At 50.8% G+C, this 15,800-nt stretch overlaps 1 non-coding gene across 1 annotated transcript; it reads left to right on the top strand.

Annotated features, from left to right (window-relative positions):
- Positions 1-10,700: 10,700 nt before the first annotated feature.
- On the top strand, positions 10,701-10,772 carry TRNAC-GCA (transfer RNA cysteine (anticodon GCA)). Its single transcript has one exon. It is a non-coding gene; the product is annotated as a tRNA-Cys (tRNA).
- Positions 10,773-15,800: the final 5,028 nt, after the last annotated feature.

Below are 15,800 nucleotides of genomic sequence, written 5' to 3'. Positions count from 1 at the left end.
TCACTTCCCATCCACCATCATCTCTGCGGCGCCAGAGGCCAACAGCTATCAGAGGATGGTCACTAGAGTGTAGAGCAACTCCAGACTCCGACAGATGTGTGTTTACACTTGACCATTGTATGGCCTTGAACCAGTTAATTAACAGAACGTCCACCTTGTCATTTCAGTGGGGATAATAAGCCTTCCATTGTTCTGAGGCGTCAGTAACGTGCAGAATAGATAGATAACAAAGACCTTGGTGCTTAGTAAGTTCTCGATTAAAGTTTGCTAATTTCATTATTAGCTCATGGTTAAAGACAGCTTGGTTTAGTAAACACAGAAGTTCAGGTAGGTAGTGGGCTAGTGCTGGAACCTGAAAGAATGAGTCTCTGCAAAGGAAATGTCCCCCACAGGCAGAAGCAGAAAGGTATTTCTAAGCGAGGACGTTCAAAGCACACGGACAACTCCATCTTGGTCTCGAAGCCAGAGCAGACAGGGAGTTAAACTCATCTCTCAGCCACACGCCAGAGCCTGCAGTGGGCAGCACCCCACCTTTCTGGCGATCGGGCCCCTTTCCCAGGGTTTTCTTAGGGGGCCCTTCATTGAACTAGAAAGTCAGACTTTCAAACTCCTGTCTTGTCAGTCGCCATTGGCCCCACGGAGTTGTGCACCAGAAAGAGTAATTGCCATGAAGCAAGTGCTTCTTTTGAAGACTTTACATCACATGCATTTTATAGGTGAAGAGCTTGAGGTTCCAAGAGGTTAAGTAGACCCAAAGTTGCACAGCAACCAAAAGGTACAGTCAGAATTCGAACTCCAGCCTTTCCACCCCCAAAACCCATGAGCCTGACCGCCACGTTCTTTCCCTGGGATCTGAACAGTCGTTGGGAAAGGACAGCCAGCCCTTCTTTCAGATTGTTTCATTCTATCCTCAGGACAAAAACTTTGAGGAAACGGTAGATCTACTGAGCCGGACAGGCTCTGAGCCATATATTTGCCAACATTACAACCAGAGCAAGAGACTAAAAAAGAATTTTAGAGGCAAAAAAGGCCTCGGGGTCAAGTCTGTGGCCTTGCAGCTGGAGAATTTACCGTCTGTGCTGCCTCCTTCCTGGGCTGTGTGTTGGGTGGAGGGGGCCAGAGGGGCAGCGGAGGGAGCACGGGCTGCGGCCAGGGCCCCGCGGAATGCTCGTTGTCCTACAGCTCCCAGTGCTGAGGAGACACCAGTAAGGGCAAAGCGGAGTCCTGGGCTCCAAGGCCAAACAGGGAAGGAAGAGGAAGCCATCTACCCCCTTGACAGTGCTGAAGACTGCGGCCTAGTCCTCTCCACCAAGCCTGTGGGGGTCTGGAAAGCTCCGACCATCACAGGCACATTGGGGCAGCTGTTTTCCCAGCAAGAACCCCACCTCCATCTCTGCTCTGTCCCTCCTGTCTGTCAGGGTAGCTTTAGACACCAGCCAGGTGTCTGTGGGAGACCTTTCCCGAGGCACAGTCATGGAGGCTCCTCGGATTAAGGGATCAGGGAAGGAGGCCTCCAGGCCCTACTGTTGCCAGGGCAACGGTGAGTCAGGCCAAGGCCTCTCCTCCAGCTCTGGAAAGCCTGTGTGGCTACTGAAGCCTCTTGCTGCTTCCCAGGCATGGTGGGAACGTCTAGGTTTCAATTTTTTAAAAAAATCCATTCTGCCTTTACCACTTCTAGCTGGGTTCCTTGACGTGAGTACTGTTAGTTCAAATATAATAGAATCTGATGCTTTTAATTTTACTTCCTGCAAGAGGACACTCCAGGCAAAAAGGATTTTCTTTTTTTCTTTTTTTAAGAAAGGGAGAGAAGAAAGGAAGGAAAAAAGGAAAGAAAGAGAAACATTAAATCTAGCACTAACGGTGGCCTTTCACGAGAACTTCCGGTCAGCGATGAGCCCCAGCCTGGAGTTCATTAGGGACAGTAACAATAACCACGATTCACGGGGTCTTGCCATGTTCCAGGCACTATGCCAAGTCAATGCTTTCATTTCATCTCATCCTGTGACGACCTGTGAAATCGGTATTCGGTCCCACTTTTCCAGATGACGTTCAGAGAGGTTCAGCCACGAGCCCAAGATCACATGGCCAGAATTGAAACCTCAGTGTGTAGGACCAAAGTGGGTGATGTTATTAGGGGCTGTTATATACTGTCCCCCATTTTCATCCACATGGATCCTCAATGAAAATGGCAAAGAGTACTATTTCTCTCTGATTCGCAGCTCTGACTGTCCTGTGGACACTTGGGAAGTTCGGCAGGCAGCCACCCTGGGCAGGCCCAGCTCACCTGCGGGCTGGTCGGGGTCATGCAGAGAGGTTGCTCGGGGCTCCCATGGGGGCGCCGCCCAGCTAGTCCCTGTTTTTTTATTTCTTACAGATTTGTTTATTAACTTGAGAGAAGGAGAGCCAGGGGAGGGCCAGAGGGAAAGGGGGAGAGAGAGAGATCCTCAGAGACTGATGCGGGGCCTGATCCTGTGACCCTGAGATGTGACCTGAGCCAAAATCAGGAGTTTGCTGCATAACCGACTGAGCCACCCTGATGCCCCGGCCCCTGTTTTTAAACACGAGCCTCCCTCCTGCTTCAGGCATTTGGGAAGAGAGCTACGTGTTAGGGTCAGGGCTCCCCTTCTGTTTGTTTCAGAAGTGGGGACCTAACAAGCCATTTGCTTAACAGAGAAGGAGCTGGGTGACGATTATTACAAAGAAAACGCACCTGCTAATAAAATCACACTCTCACCTTCCAGGCCTACACCACCTCTTGGTTCTCACCGTCCCTTCGAACGAAACTCCCTTTCTCTTTGTAAAATAATACCCAGGTTCTCAAAATAACTCGAGTATAAGACAGGAGCACCACTACTGACTATCAGCTAGAGTCATGGAAAGTTGAATGTTAATGGCAAAATATACCAATGAAAATGTCTATGCTCATTAGTAATTTTTATTTAAATAATGAATATCAGGATAGCCATTTCCTTTGAGATTCAGTATCGTCTAAGTGTACAACATATTTAATCAGGGGTGCCTGGGTGGCTCAGTAGGTTAAGTGTCTGCCTTCGGCTCAGGTCATGACCCCAGGATCCTGGGATCAAGTCCTACATCAGGCTCCTTGTTTAGTGGGGAGCCTGCTCCCTCTGCCTGCCGCTCCCCCTACCTGTGCCTGTTTTCTCTCTCTGACAAATGAATAAATAAAAATCCTTTTTTGAAATGTGATTAAAAAAAGAACTATATTCAATCAGTTCTTTGTTTACAGGGTACACAAATACCAAGGCTGTGCCCTCAAAAAATTGAAATTGATTGGATTTAAGGTAAATTCAGCAGAAAATTAAGCAGATTATGAAACATGACTTTTATCATTCTCCCACTGAAGATATGACCCAAGAGCCACATGGTTCCACAGTCAGATTTTCTGCAGGCAAATTACTTATACAAATTCTAAAATCTAGGAGGAAATGATTTTGTGTGTATTATCCTGCTTAGATTAATGGTCATCCCTAAAAGTCACATTAATTTTGTCCAAAAGTAAAAGCAGTACATTGGTTTATATAGTTACCGCTTTGAACAATTTAATAACATATATCCAACCAAAATAACGATTATCCCTTCCCATTTAATGCGGTGGATTCCTTCAGTTCTCTTGACTTCATTGATGATTTACTAGCCGAAGGTTTGTAATACATTTTGAAATAGGTTTGGGGAAAAAAATGGAACTTCAAACATTTCAGAACATGCCAAAAAACCAAGTCAATATCCAGACCAAATTACACCAATCTCCAGTATATTTAATTTAAACAGTAGACATACTGAGAAGAAAGACACATTTTTCTTGCCCGAATCTGTGCCAGCTCCTTCAAGTCTTGGAATGAGCAGAAACTGCGTACAAACGTGCTGGGGTGTTCATTTACCAAAAAGACGAACTCACATTAGTATGTAATAATCGCATAATAGAATTTCAGAATTTAATTTAAAAACCCTTCTCTCCCAAAAGAAAATAGCATTGTTATTTGCTTTCTGAGAGGAATTTCTGAGTCCCAAACAATAAAAGTTTATCTTTTTATTGAATGAGCCCTTTATTTCTTCAAGAGAAGGTATCAATTCTCCTCCGAAAATGTAACAGAAGAAATAATTTTATTTACCACCAGTATGAGGACGTTTAACCACCTCCACACCTGGGAAATGAAGCCGATTCCTTGGAAGAAATGAAATCGGTAGGAACGAAAGCTACAATATTTTAGAATCTCAGCTTAAGGACACGACATTTTCATTAAATTTACAGTGATCAGCCAAAGGCTCCGCGCTTCATCTGGCCGTGTTTTCAGGCTTTTGTTTTTAGCCCTAGAATCCCGTTTAAACACCCCGTCTTCGCAACGTGAACAAGTGAAGTGACGGGGTCGGTGCCACGTTGGAGCACCGCCACCTCGGGGGAGGGACTACGCCTACCTGCTCCGCCCTCTCCGACCCCGGGGCTGCCCTGGGGGGTCTCTGACCACCCCCCGTCCCTTACTCCAGCTTCTCCCAGTTCAGTCCACACAATCCCGTGTGTTGCTTGCACCCAGCGCCACATCGCAGGCTTACTTCGTTCCCTGATAGGACTGGGGGGGTCTTACGTTTCTTTCTCCTTTGGGGGGGTATGTGCATTTCTACTCTGGGCAACCTCTCCATCACTGGGCAGATGTTCTCATCAGACAGTGGCGAGTCGCCGTGAAATCCAGCGAGGTGACACTCTCCAAGAATCCCTGGAAGGCGGGGGAAATAGCACAGATGGCCAGAAAAGCCCTGTCAGAAGCTGCAAGGATCCCCAACGTTATTTTTACAGCAGTCGCCTACACGGGGAAGGCGAGAGGAGATTCAGGTCCAAGCGGCGCCTGCGGGACCCTTGGCCACACAGCATGCCTGAGGGCAGCCCGGAGGGTCACCCGGCTCCTGCGGGCTCCCCTGGGCTCCCCCGAGCGCCCCAGGCTGACCCAAGCGAGGGGCTCCGTGCACGTTAAGCGATGGGGTGAAGGAGCCGCGGGTGAGTGCGCGGGACGGAACCCAGGTAACCGCCCGTCTCTGCCCGTGGGGATGCGGACCATTTTCATCATTCAAGCCAAGCCAAAGCCTTTCCGAGATACGTGCTTCATCATTCCCTCCGATATTTCAGCCCCAGTATTAGGTAGAGCCCCCGGGTCACTGCCAGATCCTCCTACGGCAGTCGCGGGCTGCCCAGGGCGACGACAGGACGCCTCCGGGCTGCCCCGCCTCGGGAGGAGGGTGACGCAAGGGCCCGCGGGCAGCAGAGCCGGGCCGCGGGCAGAAGGAGCCGGTGGCATCTCCCCGGCCGCCGGGGAGCCCTCCCTCCCCTCCGCGGCCTCCCCGAGCTGCGAGCCGTCGCCCTTGTCCGTCTGTTCGCACCGGCCCGCGGCGCCGCCGAGGCCGTCCCGCTCCCGGCCGTCGCACGCTCAGCCCCCGCACGGCCCGGGCGGCCCGGGCCGCGACCTCCCGCCGCGCCGCCCCCACCCCGACCCCGGGCCCCGCCGCGCCGCGCGCTCCCAGTCCCCGCGCCCAGGCCGCCGCGCCGGCCCTTCCCGCCCGAGCCCTCCACGCCCCGCCCGCCGGGCCCCGAGCGCGCCCCCGGGTAACGCGGACCCGCGCGGCCAGCCGTGCTGCGAGATCACGGGGGCGGGGGGCAGGAGAGCCACAGTTTTTAATTTTAGAACGCTATTTCTATAGGTCTATTTTAAATACACGTATATATGCGTTTTGCACATTTAATCTTTAATGGCTTGGATATTTTAAATTCCTCGGTGCGAGCGGCCTCCCGCCCCGCCGCAGGAGGCGGCCCCGGGCCCTCGGCCTCGCTGCCCGCGCCCCCGCCACGTGGGGCGGCCGCGGCCGTGCTGCCCCCTGCCGGCCGGAGCCCGGAGCCCGGAGGCCGCCGCGCGCACCTGGCCGCCCGCGGCCGCTCTAGGAACGCGGGCCTCTCGGTGGTGGCGCGGGCGGCGGCCTCGCGCCCACCAGGGGGCCGTCCCGAGAAGCCGCGGGTCTCTCCCTCCGGGGCGCCCCGGGGCCGCCGCCTGCGCCGCCTGGGGCCACCGTTTCCGGCGTCCGCGGCTCCTCGCGCGCCCCGCCGGCCCGGCCGCTTCCCCCGAGCTTCGCGGGGCCCGTTCTTTGTGCAGATCCGGGCGCGAACACAAAGGCGAGGCCTCGGGGTTGGCCGCGCGCCGGTGGGGGTGGGGGGCGCAGCGACCGCCCCGGACTCCCGCAGCCGCCGGAGGGGAGAGCGGGAAGGGGGTCGCGGGGCGCCGCTGCCCGCGGGCTCGGCTGGCCGGAGCAGGAGGCGGACGTCTCGGTCCCCCGCGGAGGTGGCCGGGACGAGCGCCCAGACGACGGGCTGGGCTTGCTTGCGCCTGCACCCAAGTGCTGGTCTCGCTGTCGCCGAGAGGTGGCATTGCCCTGTCAAAGGGTATGGACTGCCCCCCACCGCAGGCTTCTGATGCACACCGCCAGGCCTTTCCCCAGAGCGCCCGCCAGCTGCTGCTTGTCTGCGGCCGCAGGTCGCGTCCCCGCGGGCTGGGAGCCGGGCAAGGCGGCGTCTGCGGGGGAGGGCAGCGGGGTGCACAGTCGCCGGGCGTTTGAGGAACAGCGTGTGGGGTTGGGGTTCCGTGTGGCTCGGCGAGGCTTTGGAGCCTGGGCTGGGTCCTTGTGGGGCCCGACCCTCGGCTCTCCGTGGATCTGAATGCTTGGAGACACGGAGCACGTGAGACACGGATCCTGTGAAAATGCGGATTTGACCGTGATCTTCTTTAGCTTGTCACCCTCAGCGGGGCTCCCCATTGCTCTGAGGGCAAAATCCAGAAATCCCAACGGGGCCCACCAGGCCCTACCTAGGTCTGCAGCCCTGTCGTGGGCTGTGGATCAGTTTCCCAGAGTTACCATAACAAAGGACCACAGACTGGGTGGCTTTCCGCCACAGAAGTTGAGGGGAAATCTATCCCTCGTTTCTAGCTCCTGGCTGTTGCCAGCAATCCTGGTGTCCCTTGCCTTATGAAGGCTGAAGTACAGCGCCTGCGTCTGTGGTCACATGGCATCTTCCTTGCATGTATGTGTCCCTATCTGGGTGTCTCTCCTTTTATAAAGACAACAGCCGGATTAGATTAAGGACCCACCCTAATCCAGTATGACCCCATCTTAATTTAACTAATTATATCTTCAATGACCCCATTTCCAAATAATGCCACATTCTGAGGTTCCTGGAAGCACATGAATTCAACCCCCAAGGGGCTGCCTCCTTGACTCCGGTATCCTGCTCTTCTCTCTTGCTCTTCAGCTCAGGCTTCCACCGGAGCTGCATGGCCCTCCTGGACCACTCGTCTCCACCCAACTTCCCTTTCTCCTGCAAGGTGTGATGGAGATGACATCGCCTCAGAGAAGCCCTCCGGAGCCCCACAGTCTAGGGTCACCCCGCCCCATGTCCGGGGTCATGGCAATTATCACAGTCCCCGCTAAAGGAGGACCTGAGTGACAGTGTGTCTCCTGAGGGACAGGCGTGCCTCCTCCACTAGAAAGTTCACCTCCATGTGGACGGGCGCCAGGTCGACCGAATGAACAATAACAAACCTAAGTTCATGGCCAAAGGGATTTACAGACCGACATGTCAGGCCCTGGGTTGAGTCCACTGCAGAGAGCTCATGGGGAGGGTCTCCGAAGCGGTGACCCGGGGACACAGGCGAGACAATCTCCATGCAGCCTGGGCTCCGTGCTCCCCTCCATGGCACAGGAGATAAAACCCACTGGCTGACCCTGCCCCACCTCGCTGCCCTCCACATGGACCCCTGTCCTGCTCCGTCCCTTTGCTGTGGCCACACTGGTGCAGGTCACACTCCTCAGTCCTGCCAGGCTTGTGTCTGTCGGAGCCCCTGCAGAGCGGTGCCCCCAGCCGGGAAGGCTCTGCGTCCGCATCTGACCCACTGGCTCATCATCCAGACTTGCGCTCGAATTGTCACTTCCCTGAGTACCCCATTTCGCCCCCGTCACCCACCGTCCCATTGCCCTGCTCCGTGTTCCTATGGTGCTTTCCTTCTCTGCAATGATCTGCTTCCTTTGTGTTCCTGTCTTGTCGCCCCACACCCCTCAGAACACAAGTTCCTCGAGGGCAGTGTTCACTGCTGGGCCCTTGCTCAGGGCTAGGCCGGAACCTGGGACAGAGTGGGTTTTGTCACATGACTGAAAATTATTTAAAACCCTCTGGTTTCTGTTTCTTCATCTACAAAACGGGCGTCCTCTTAGCTACTTCCCCAGAGATAATGATTGTACTGCCTCCAAGGTCCTTGGGAGGATTAAATGGGAAGAGGCACGACTAGGGCCTCCAACGTGCTGAACACTCAACATTTTCGAGCCACCATCAATGTCTTAGGTTGACACACGTCCTCACCTGGAGGAGACCAATATGGCGGCTGGGGATGGTAGGACTTCCCCCGGGGATTCCACCCTCCTGCTCCTCCCGGGACCCGCCCCCACGGCCAGCAGATGGAGGTGATATCGTGGAAGCAGCCACACACCTGGACCTGGGAGGTCTTGAAACTGAGTCTCTTGGAGACTTTCGGAGCCTGTGTCCTCATCTTCAGGGTGGAAGAAACTATTCCTACAAAAGCTTATATGAGTTATATGTAAATTATAATGTATATTTCCCAAATTAGTATTCCATGGATTCTTTTGATCTTAAAGCAATTACTTATTAATTATGTCAATAGGAAATGGTATTTCTTGCAATTAGTAGAAGGGAATAGTGTTTGTTTTGAGAGAGAGAGCACGGGTGAGTGGAGGCGGGGCAGGGTTGGGGCCCTGAGGGAGAGAGAGAACCCTAAGCCAACTCCTCGCCCAGCACAGAGCCCAACATGGGGCTCCATCCCAGGACCCTGAGATCATGACCTGAGCCCAAACCAGGAGTTGGACACTTAACCCATTGAGCGACTGGGCGCCCCTAGAAGGAAATATTCCTAAATTTGTAATATTTATTGGTTTTTCTGATTCTGAAAATAATACGTTTTATTGTAGAAATTTTTTTTTCTTATTTGATAAACATAAAATATTATAATGTTTTAATTTGGATTTCTTAGGCGCCTCAGTGCAGTAGGTAGCGTATCAGTCTCCTAATTTGGATTTCATTGGTTTTACTAAGATTGATTCTGATTTACTGAGATTGAACACATCCTCCATGGCCTTTGTCATCATATGTGGGCTCTTCAGTAATGAAAGGTATTAGTCCGTAATATTTTGCCTATCATAAATGATGAGGGTATTTTCCAAGTTGCTATTAACCTTTTGATTTTGTCTACCTAACTAGACTTGTAATGCTTATTAGCCAAATCTATTGCTATTTTCTGTTGGGATTTCTTCCACTGGAATGCTTTCTTTGCTGTTCCTAAATCAGTTAGAGACTCATTTTTACTTTTATTTATACATCATGCTTTAATTCACTTGGACTTCATTTGGGTACACAAAGAGAAGCTTACGTGCTACTTTATTTTTTTTTTTAAAGACTTTATTTATTTATTTGACCAGAGAGAGAACACAAGCAGGGGGAAAGAGAGAAGCAGGCTCCCCACTGAGCAGGCAGCCAGATGCAGGGCTCGATCCCAAGATCCTGGGATGGTGACCTGAGCTGAAGGCAGACGCTTAACAACTGAGCCACCCAGGCACCCCTAGTGGCTACTTTAATAATTTTTCCCAAAGGACCAACTGAATTCTCCCAACGTCATTTACATAAACGGCCTTTCCTTTCCGTGTGCATTTCGGACCACGGTGGCTCTCAGTCTACAGCCCGGGGGTGAGGCGTGTAGATGATCGAGACAGCTTGGATTTGCAACCCCACTTGCTAATTATTGCACGTCGGATTACTTATGTAAGATCCGGGGACCTCAGTTTCCTCATCTGTAAAATGGAGGTAATAATCACAGCCCCTGTGGTCCGGGATTGTTGCGAACATAATGATGGCGAGATCAACCTTTGTGATTATTTTATTAGGCTGTGACTCTGCCATGGCCATTCCCAGGTCTGGGACCCAGGTGTGCCGTGTGGCCTTCGGCTGTTTGCAGTCGCCTGCTCTAGCAGACGGCCTCTTATTTGCCAAGACAAGCCCTCCAGTTTTGCTCGTGTTCTTTTCAGTTCTGGCAACTTGGCTCACCTATTCTGTTTTATTTACTGGGCCTGGTCTCCCATTCACAGCGCGGGCCTGGAGTTAGTTTGGGAGTTAGTTTAGTTACCTGATTTAGGAATGGGCCCATGAGGTCTCGGCGGCTTGGAGAGGGGAGCAGAGCGGAGCAAAGGGCCCTGAGTGACACCAGGGAACGGGGGGGGGGGGGGGGGAGACACAGAAGGAGGACAAAGGGGAGAAAGGGCTGCCGGGGACAGACTCGAGAAGATGTTAGACAGGAAAAAACCAGGTGGCCCCTGCTCTCAGCCCCCGTGCTGCGCATGGAGAGGGTCTCTGGAGGCCTGAGTTTGGATAAGGAGAAGGTCCCTGATTTTCTGCTGCCTCCAGCTGTGGGTGCCTGACCCATTCATCCACCCAACCTGGGGAAGAGAGCGAGCTGGCGTTCAGAGCAGAAAGGCCAGTTGGGGAAGAAACTGGAGGCCGGGGAGGCCACAGAAGTCACGGATGCTGGCAGGACCGGTTGCAGCTGGGTGGGGTAGAAGAGTGTGTATGAGACAGAGCATGTGTACCTGGGGGTATAGCTCAGGGGTAGAGCATTTGACTGCAGATCAAGAGGTCCCCGGTTCAAATCCGGGTGCCCCCTGTGTGCACTGTTTTATCCCCCTTTCTGGCAGCTCAGGAGTCACAGGTGAGGTCAGCCTTGCCAGCCCAGACGTAGTGCACAAGCTACTTACCTAAGTTTATATTTGCCAGTAGGCGCTTTAAATAAAGTTTAAAAAAATAAAAAAAAAAGGGGGTGAGTGAAGAGTGTCAAAAGGTACAAATTCTCAGTTAATTACAGTTAAGTCCTGGGAGGTAAGGTACAGCGTGCTGGCGACCTCTAACAATACTGGGTTGTATGTTTGGAAGTTGCTAAGAAAGTAGAGTTTTTATAAAGATTTTATTTATTTAGAGAGAAAGCAGGGGATGAGGGAGAGGGAGAGAGGGAATTCCCAGCGGACTCGGCCCTGGAGCTTCACCACCCAAGACACGGCCCAGTGCGCCACCAGCTCAGCACCCCCGCGGCCTCTACCAGAGCCTCTTAAAAGTTCTCGTCACCAGGGGACAAACGTCTAACTCTATGAGGTGATGGATGTTCACTAGACTTCTTGTGGTGCTCATTTCACAGTATACACAGATACTGAGGTATTAGATCAGTACGTTAAACTAATACAATGTTAAGTGTCAATTATATATCAGCAAAGGTGGGACTTTTTTTTTTTTTTTAAGATTTTATTTATTTATTTGACAGAGAGGAGAGAGACAGCACACACACATGAGCAGGGGCAGAGGGAGAGGCGGAAGCGGGCTACCCGCTGACCAAGGAGCCCGCAATGGGACTTGACCTGAGTGCATGGGATCATGACCTGAGCTGAAGGCAGCCGCTCACCCGACAGAGTCACCCTGATGCCCCAAAGGTGGGACACTCTTAAAAATATAAAGTAAAAAGAAATGGGTGAAACGGATTTCTGTATTTTGATGAAATAGATCTGAGACATTATCATTTCAACATGTAATCAATATTAACATTTATAAATGAGATAGCTTAGGTTTTGTGGGATGTTTGGACTCTTTGAAATCCGATATGCATGTTCCTCCTAAAGCCCCTGTCCCTCTGGACCAGCCACCTGTAGATGGTGCGCACTCCTGAGCAGGGGGAGCCTCGTAGGTTCCTGGCAGTTTACAGGGGAAAGGTGGGTGTGGCTGTGCTGGTGGGGGGGGGCTCCCCTTGCTCCCCGCAGTGTGCTGGGCTGCTCCCCCAGTTACAGAAAAGAGACCGTGGGAGGAAGGTGGCTCTTGGGAAGATGTAGGAAACCCATGGATTTCCAGGTCCCTAGAGAGCCACCTTCGATTTGCTCCGCAGAACATAGGATATTTCGTGAAAATGCTCTGATATAGGTGCTGAGGTGACTGCTAGTTCTGAGCCAAATTTGCTACTTAAAGAGAACTCTTAATGCTGACTTTTTGGTACTGCAATATATAATAAGTATTTTGGCCACAAGATTTTCATAGGCATTGTCTTTTTGCTTTCACTCAAAAGACATTTCTTCCACGCAATATTTATAAGACAAATATTTCCCCAAAAAGTCCTGTAAGACAAAGCTCTTCAGATGAGTATGACGTGTGAGGAAAGTGGTGGCTAAGTCTCATTCTGTCACTTATGCTATAAACTGGGATGAGCTGCTTTAATCCCGGGTATCGCTGTCATGCTCAATAAAGATGGTGATAGTGGTGGTACCACCGAAATGCTTTTTAAGTCATATAGAAATACACACACACATATATATAGATGCCTCTCTAAGATCAGTTTCTCTAGCCCATTAGAAGTGTTCAGTAAACATGAAGTCTAGTTCTCCCAGGTGTCTTGGGTGTAGCTACCAAAGTGAGAAGTCCCAAGCAGGTCTGTCTGCTCAAGCAGGGAGCATAGCTCAGGGGCAGAACACTGATCTGCAGATTGTAAAGTCCCTGGTTCAAGTCCAGAAGTCCCCTGTGATTACTGCAAAGCTCTCCCAGTCTGCTGCTGTCTTGCTCACAACCTGGCGTGCAAGGACTCTGAGCCTCTGATGCTGGGGTTGCCTTTCTTGAAGAACTAGGGCTGAGTTCTCCTCTTATTGAGAGAAAGGTTTGCAGGCAAATAATGTCATTATTTATATTAAATTATGTGAAAAAGCAAGTGCAGTGCAGTGTGTACTCTCTGCTAACATTTGTGTTTATTAATAAAGTCCGAGAGAGCCTAGTGGAAATTTCTCCCATGCACGGACTGTGGAAGGTCGTAAAAGAAGCTGTTAATCTGGCTTTCCTCCAAGCACAACAAGACGGAGGCTTATACTGTGGAAAGAGCCAAGATGCCCTTCAACAGACAAATAGGTAAAGAAGATGTGGTCCGTATATGCAATGGAATATTATGCCTCCATCAGAAAGGATGAATACCCAACTTTTGTAGCAACATGGACGGGACTGGAGGAGATTGTGCTGAGTGAAATAAGTCAAGCAGAGAGAGTCAATTAATCATATGGTTTCACTTACTTGTGGAGCATAAGGAATAACACGGAGGACACGGGGAGATGGAGAGGAGAAGGGAGTTGGGGGAAATTGGAAGGGGAGACAAACCATGAGAGACTGTGGACTCTGAGAAACAAACTGAGGGTTCTGGAGGGGAGGGGGCTGGGAGGGGGGTAAGGTGAGCCTGGCGGTGAGTATTGTGGAGGGCACGGATTGCATGGAGCACTGGGTGTGGTGCATAAACAATGAATCTTGGAATGCTGAAAAAATAAAATAAAATTAAAAAAAAGACGGGATTTGAGTTGCTACAAACTCACAATAAAACTTTCAGTGGATGAGGCGTTATTTCTCACGGATGAGCAAAGAAAGGTTTCTTGAGATGGGATCTACTCCTGGTGAAGATACCGTGAAGGCTGTTGAGATGACAACAGAGCGAGTAAACACAGCTGATGACTCGGGGGTTAGGTTTGAGAGGATTGATTCTAATTGTGAAGGAAGTTCTCCGGTGTGTGAAATGCAATCAAACAGCATCCCCGGCTACAGCAAAATTGTTTGTGAAATGAAGACTCAGTTGATGCAGCAAATTTCACTGTTGTCTTCTTTTAAGAAATTGCCACAGTCACCCTTTTAGCAGCCACCATTCTGTTCGGTCAGCGGCCACCGACACTGAAACAAGAACCTCCACCAGCAGAAAGATTACAACTCACTGAAAACTCAGGTGATGGTTAGCAATAGGTGTTTTTAAATTCAGGTATGTATATATTTTTTTAGACAATACTATTGCACATTTAGTTATGTTACAGCGTAACATAACTTTTACATGCACAGGGAAATAAAAAAAACTCTTTTGACTTAAAAAAAAAGAAGAGGGAGGCTTGGGAGAATTTTGACTGCATAACCTTTTTCACATTTTATTCTTTAAATCTATGTATTTATTCTTAACATTTTATTTTTTTAGGGGCACCTAGGTGGCTCACTTGGTTAAGCGTCTGCCTTCAGCTCGGGTCATGATCGCAGGGTCCTGGGATCCAGCCAAGCATCCAGCTCCTGGCTCCGCAGAGGGCCTGCTTCCCCCTCTGTTCCTCACTCCGATCGTGCTCACTCTCTCTCTAACAAATAAATAAAATCTGTTAAAATATATATATTTTTAATATATTATATATAAATATATAATCATATATTTTTTATATATTATATATAATATTTCTATATTTTATATATATATATATATATATATATATATATATATATATATATTTTTTTTTTTTTAACCTTTAGGTTCACTTCAAAATTGAGAGGAAGGTCTAGGAATTTCCCACAAGCCCCTGCGTTCCGCCCCATCCCCCTCCCCACACCCTTGGTGCTCAGCCTGTTAATGTCTCCTCACCCCCAAAACCCCTGGCGACCACAGGACTTTTGACCGTCTCCACAGTTTTGCCTTTCTCGGGAAGCCACACAGGGTGCAGCCTTTCCAGATTGGCTGCGACCCTCAGTACCGGGCCCTGAAGCTCCCTCCACGGCCACCCGCTCGTGTAAGCTCCTTTCCTTCCGCGCGGAACACTATGCCCTTGTCCGGACCCGGCGCGGTTTATTTCTCTCTTCACCTCCTGACAGTTGCTTTCAACAGCATTTGGAGCCTTTTGAGCATTATATCATATGCATTCTATGAGTCTAGTATTTATCTTTTCAAAATAAAATATATGATTCTAAGATAAATTATTCAAGGTCTCACCCACCAAAACTGGTGGGGAATCCAGCCCGGGTCTGTTTGAACGTCCTCACCGTTTCCACTGAGTTTTGCAAGAATGCCCAGTGTGTAGGGGGCATCTGGGTGGCTCAGTGGGTTAAAGCCTCTGCCTAGGGCTCAGGTCATGGTCTCAGGGTCCTGGGATGGAGCTCTGCATCGGCTCTCTGATCGGCGGGGAGCCTGCTTCCCTGCGCCCCTCCCCCTCTCTCTGCCTCTCTGCCTACTTTTGATCTCTCATCAGATAAATAAGAAAAAAAAAAAAAAAACCCACAAAAAACCAGTGTGGATGATCTGCACCGAGGCCCACTCCTCAGCCAGGTCTGCTCCCGCCTCTTCCTTTCGGGCAAGCAGCTTCTGTCGGGGCGCCCCCCCACCGGACAAGGCCTGAGGCCCGGCGCTCCCCAGTTCTGCTGGAGTTCTCTCCCAAGACTCTGTGTTCTCTTGGGAGTCAGTCTCCTCCGCAACCGGATGTCCTTCCCACCTTGCCCCAGGGGCTGCAGCCGACACCCTCCGTGAGGCCACCTTCCTCCACCTTGCGGACGACAAGCCCGTCTGAGTGATGGGGCTCATGCCCCGTTCCAGGCAGCCCACCCAGCCTGGCAGTCTCTTTTCGCTTGTGAAAACACACACCCTCACACTCACCCACACAGAAATTCTCAAAGACTAGTAGGAAGAAGCATGTTAAATGGACATAGGAGCCAAATTAAACAAGTGCCCAGTGGCCAAAGGTGGGATTATGTGAGAATCAAAAAGAAAAATTAGTGTGAGTGATTGAAACACATAAAAGAGGGGCGCCTGGGTGGCTCAGTGGGTTAAAGCCTCTGCCTTCGGCTCAGGTCATGATCTCAGGGTCCTGGGATCGAGTCCTGCATCAGGCTTCCC

Source organism: Mustela lutreola, chromosome 4 (assembly GCF_030435805.1).
Source record: "Mustela lutreola isolate mMusLut2 chromosome 4, mMusLut2.pri, whole genome shotgun sequence".
Lineage (NCBI taxonomy): Eukaryota > Metazoa > Chordata > Mammalia > Carnivora > Mustelidae > Mustela > Mustela lutreola.
This window is presented reverse-complemented; position numbering and strand designations above follow the sequence as displayed.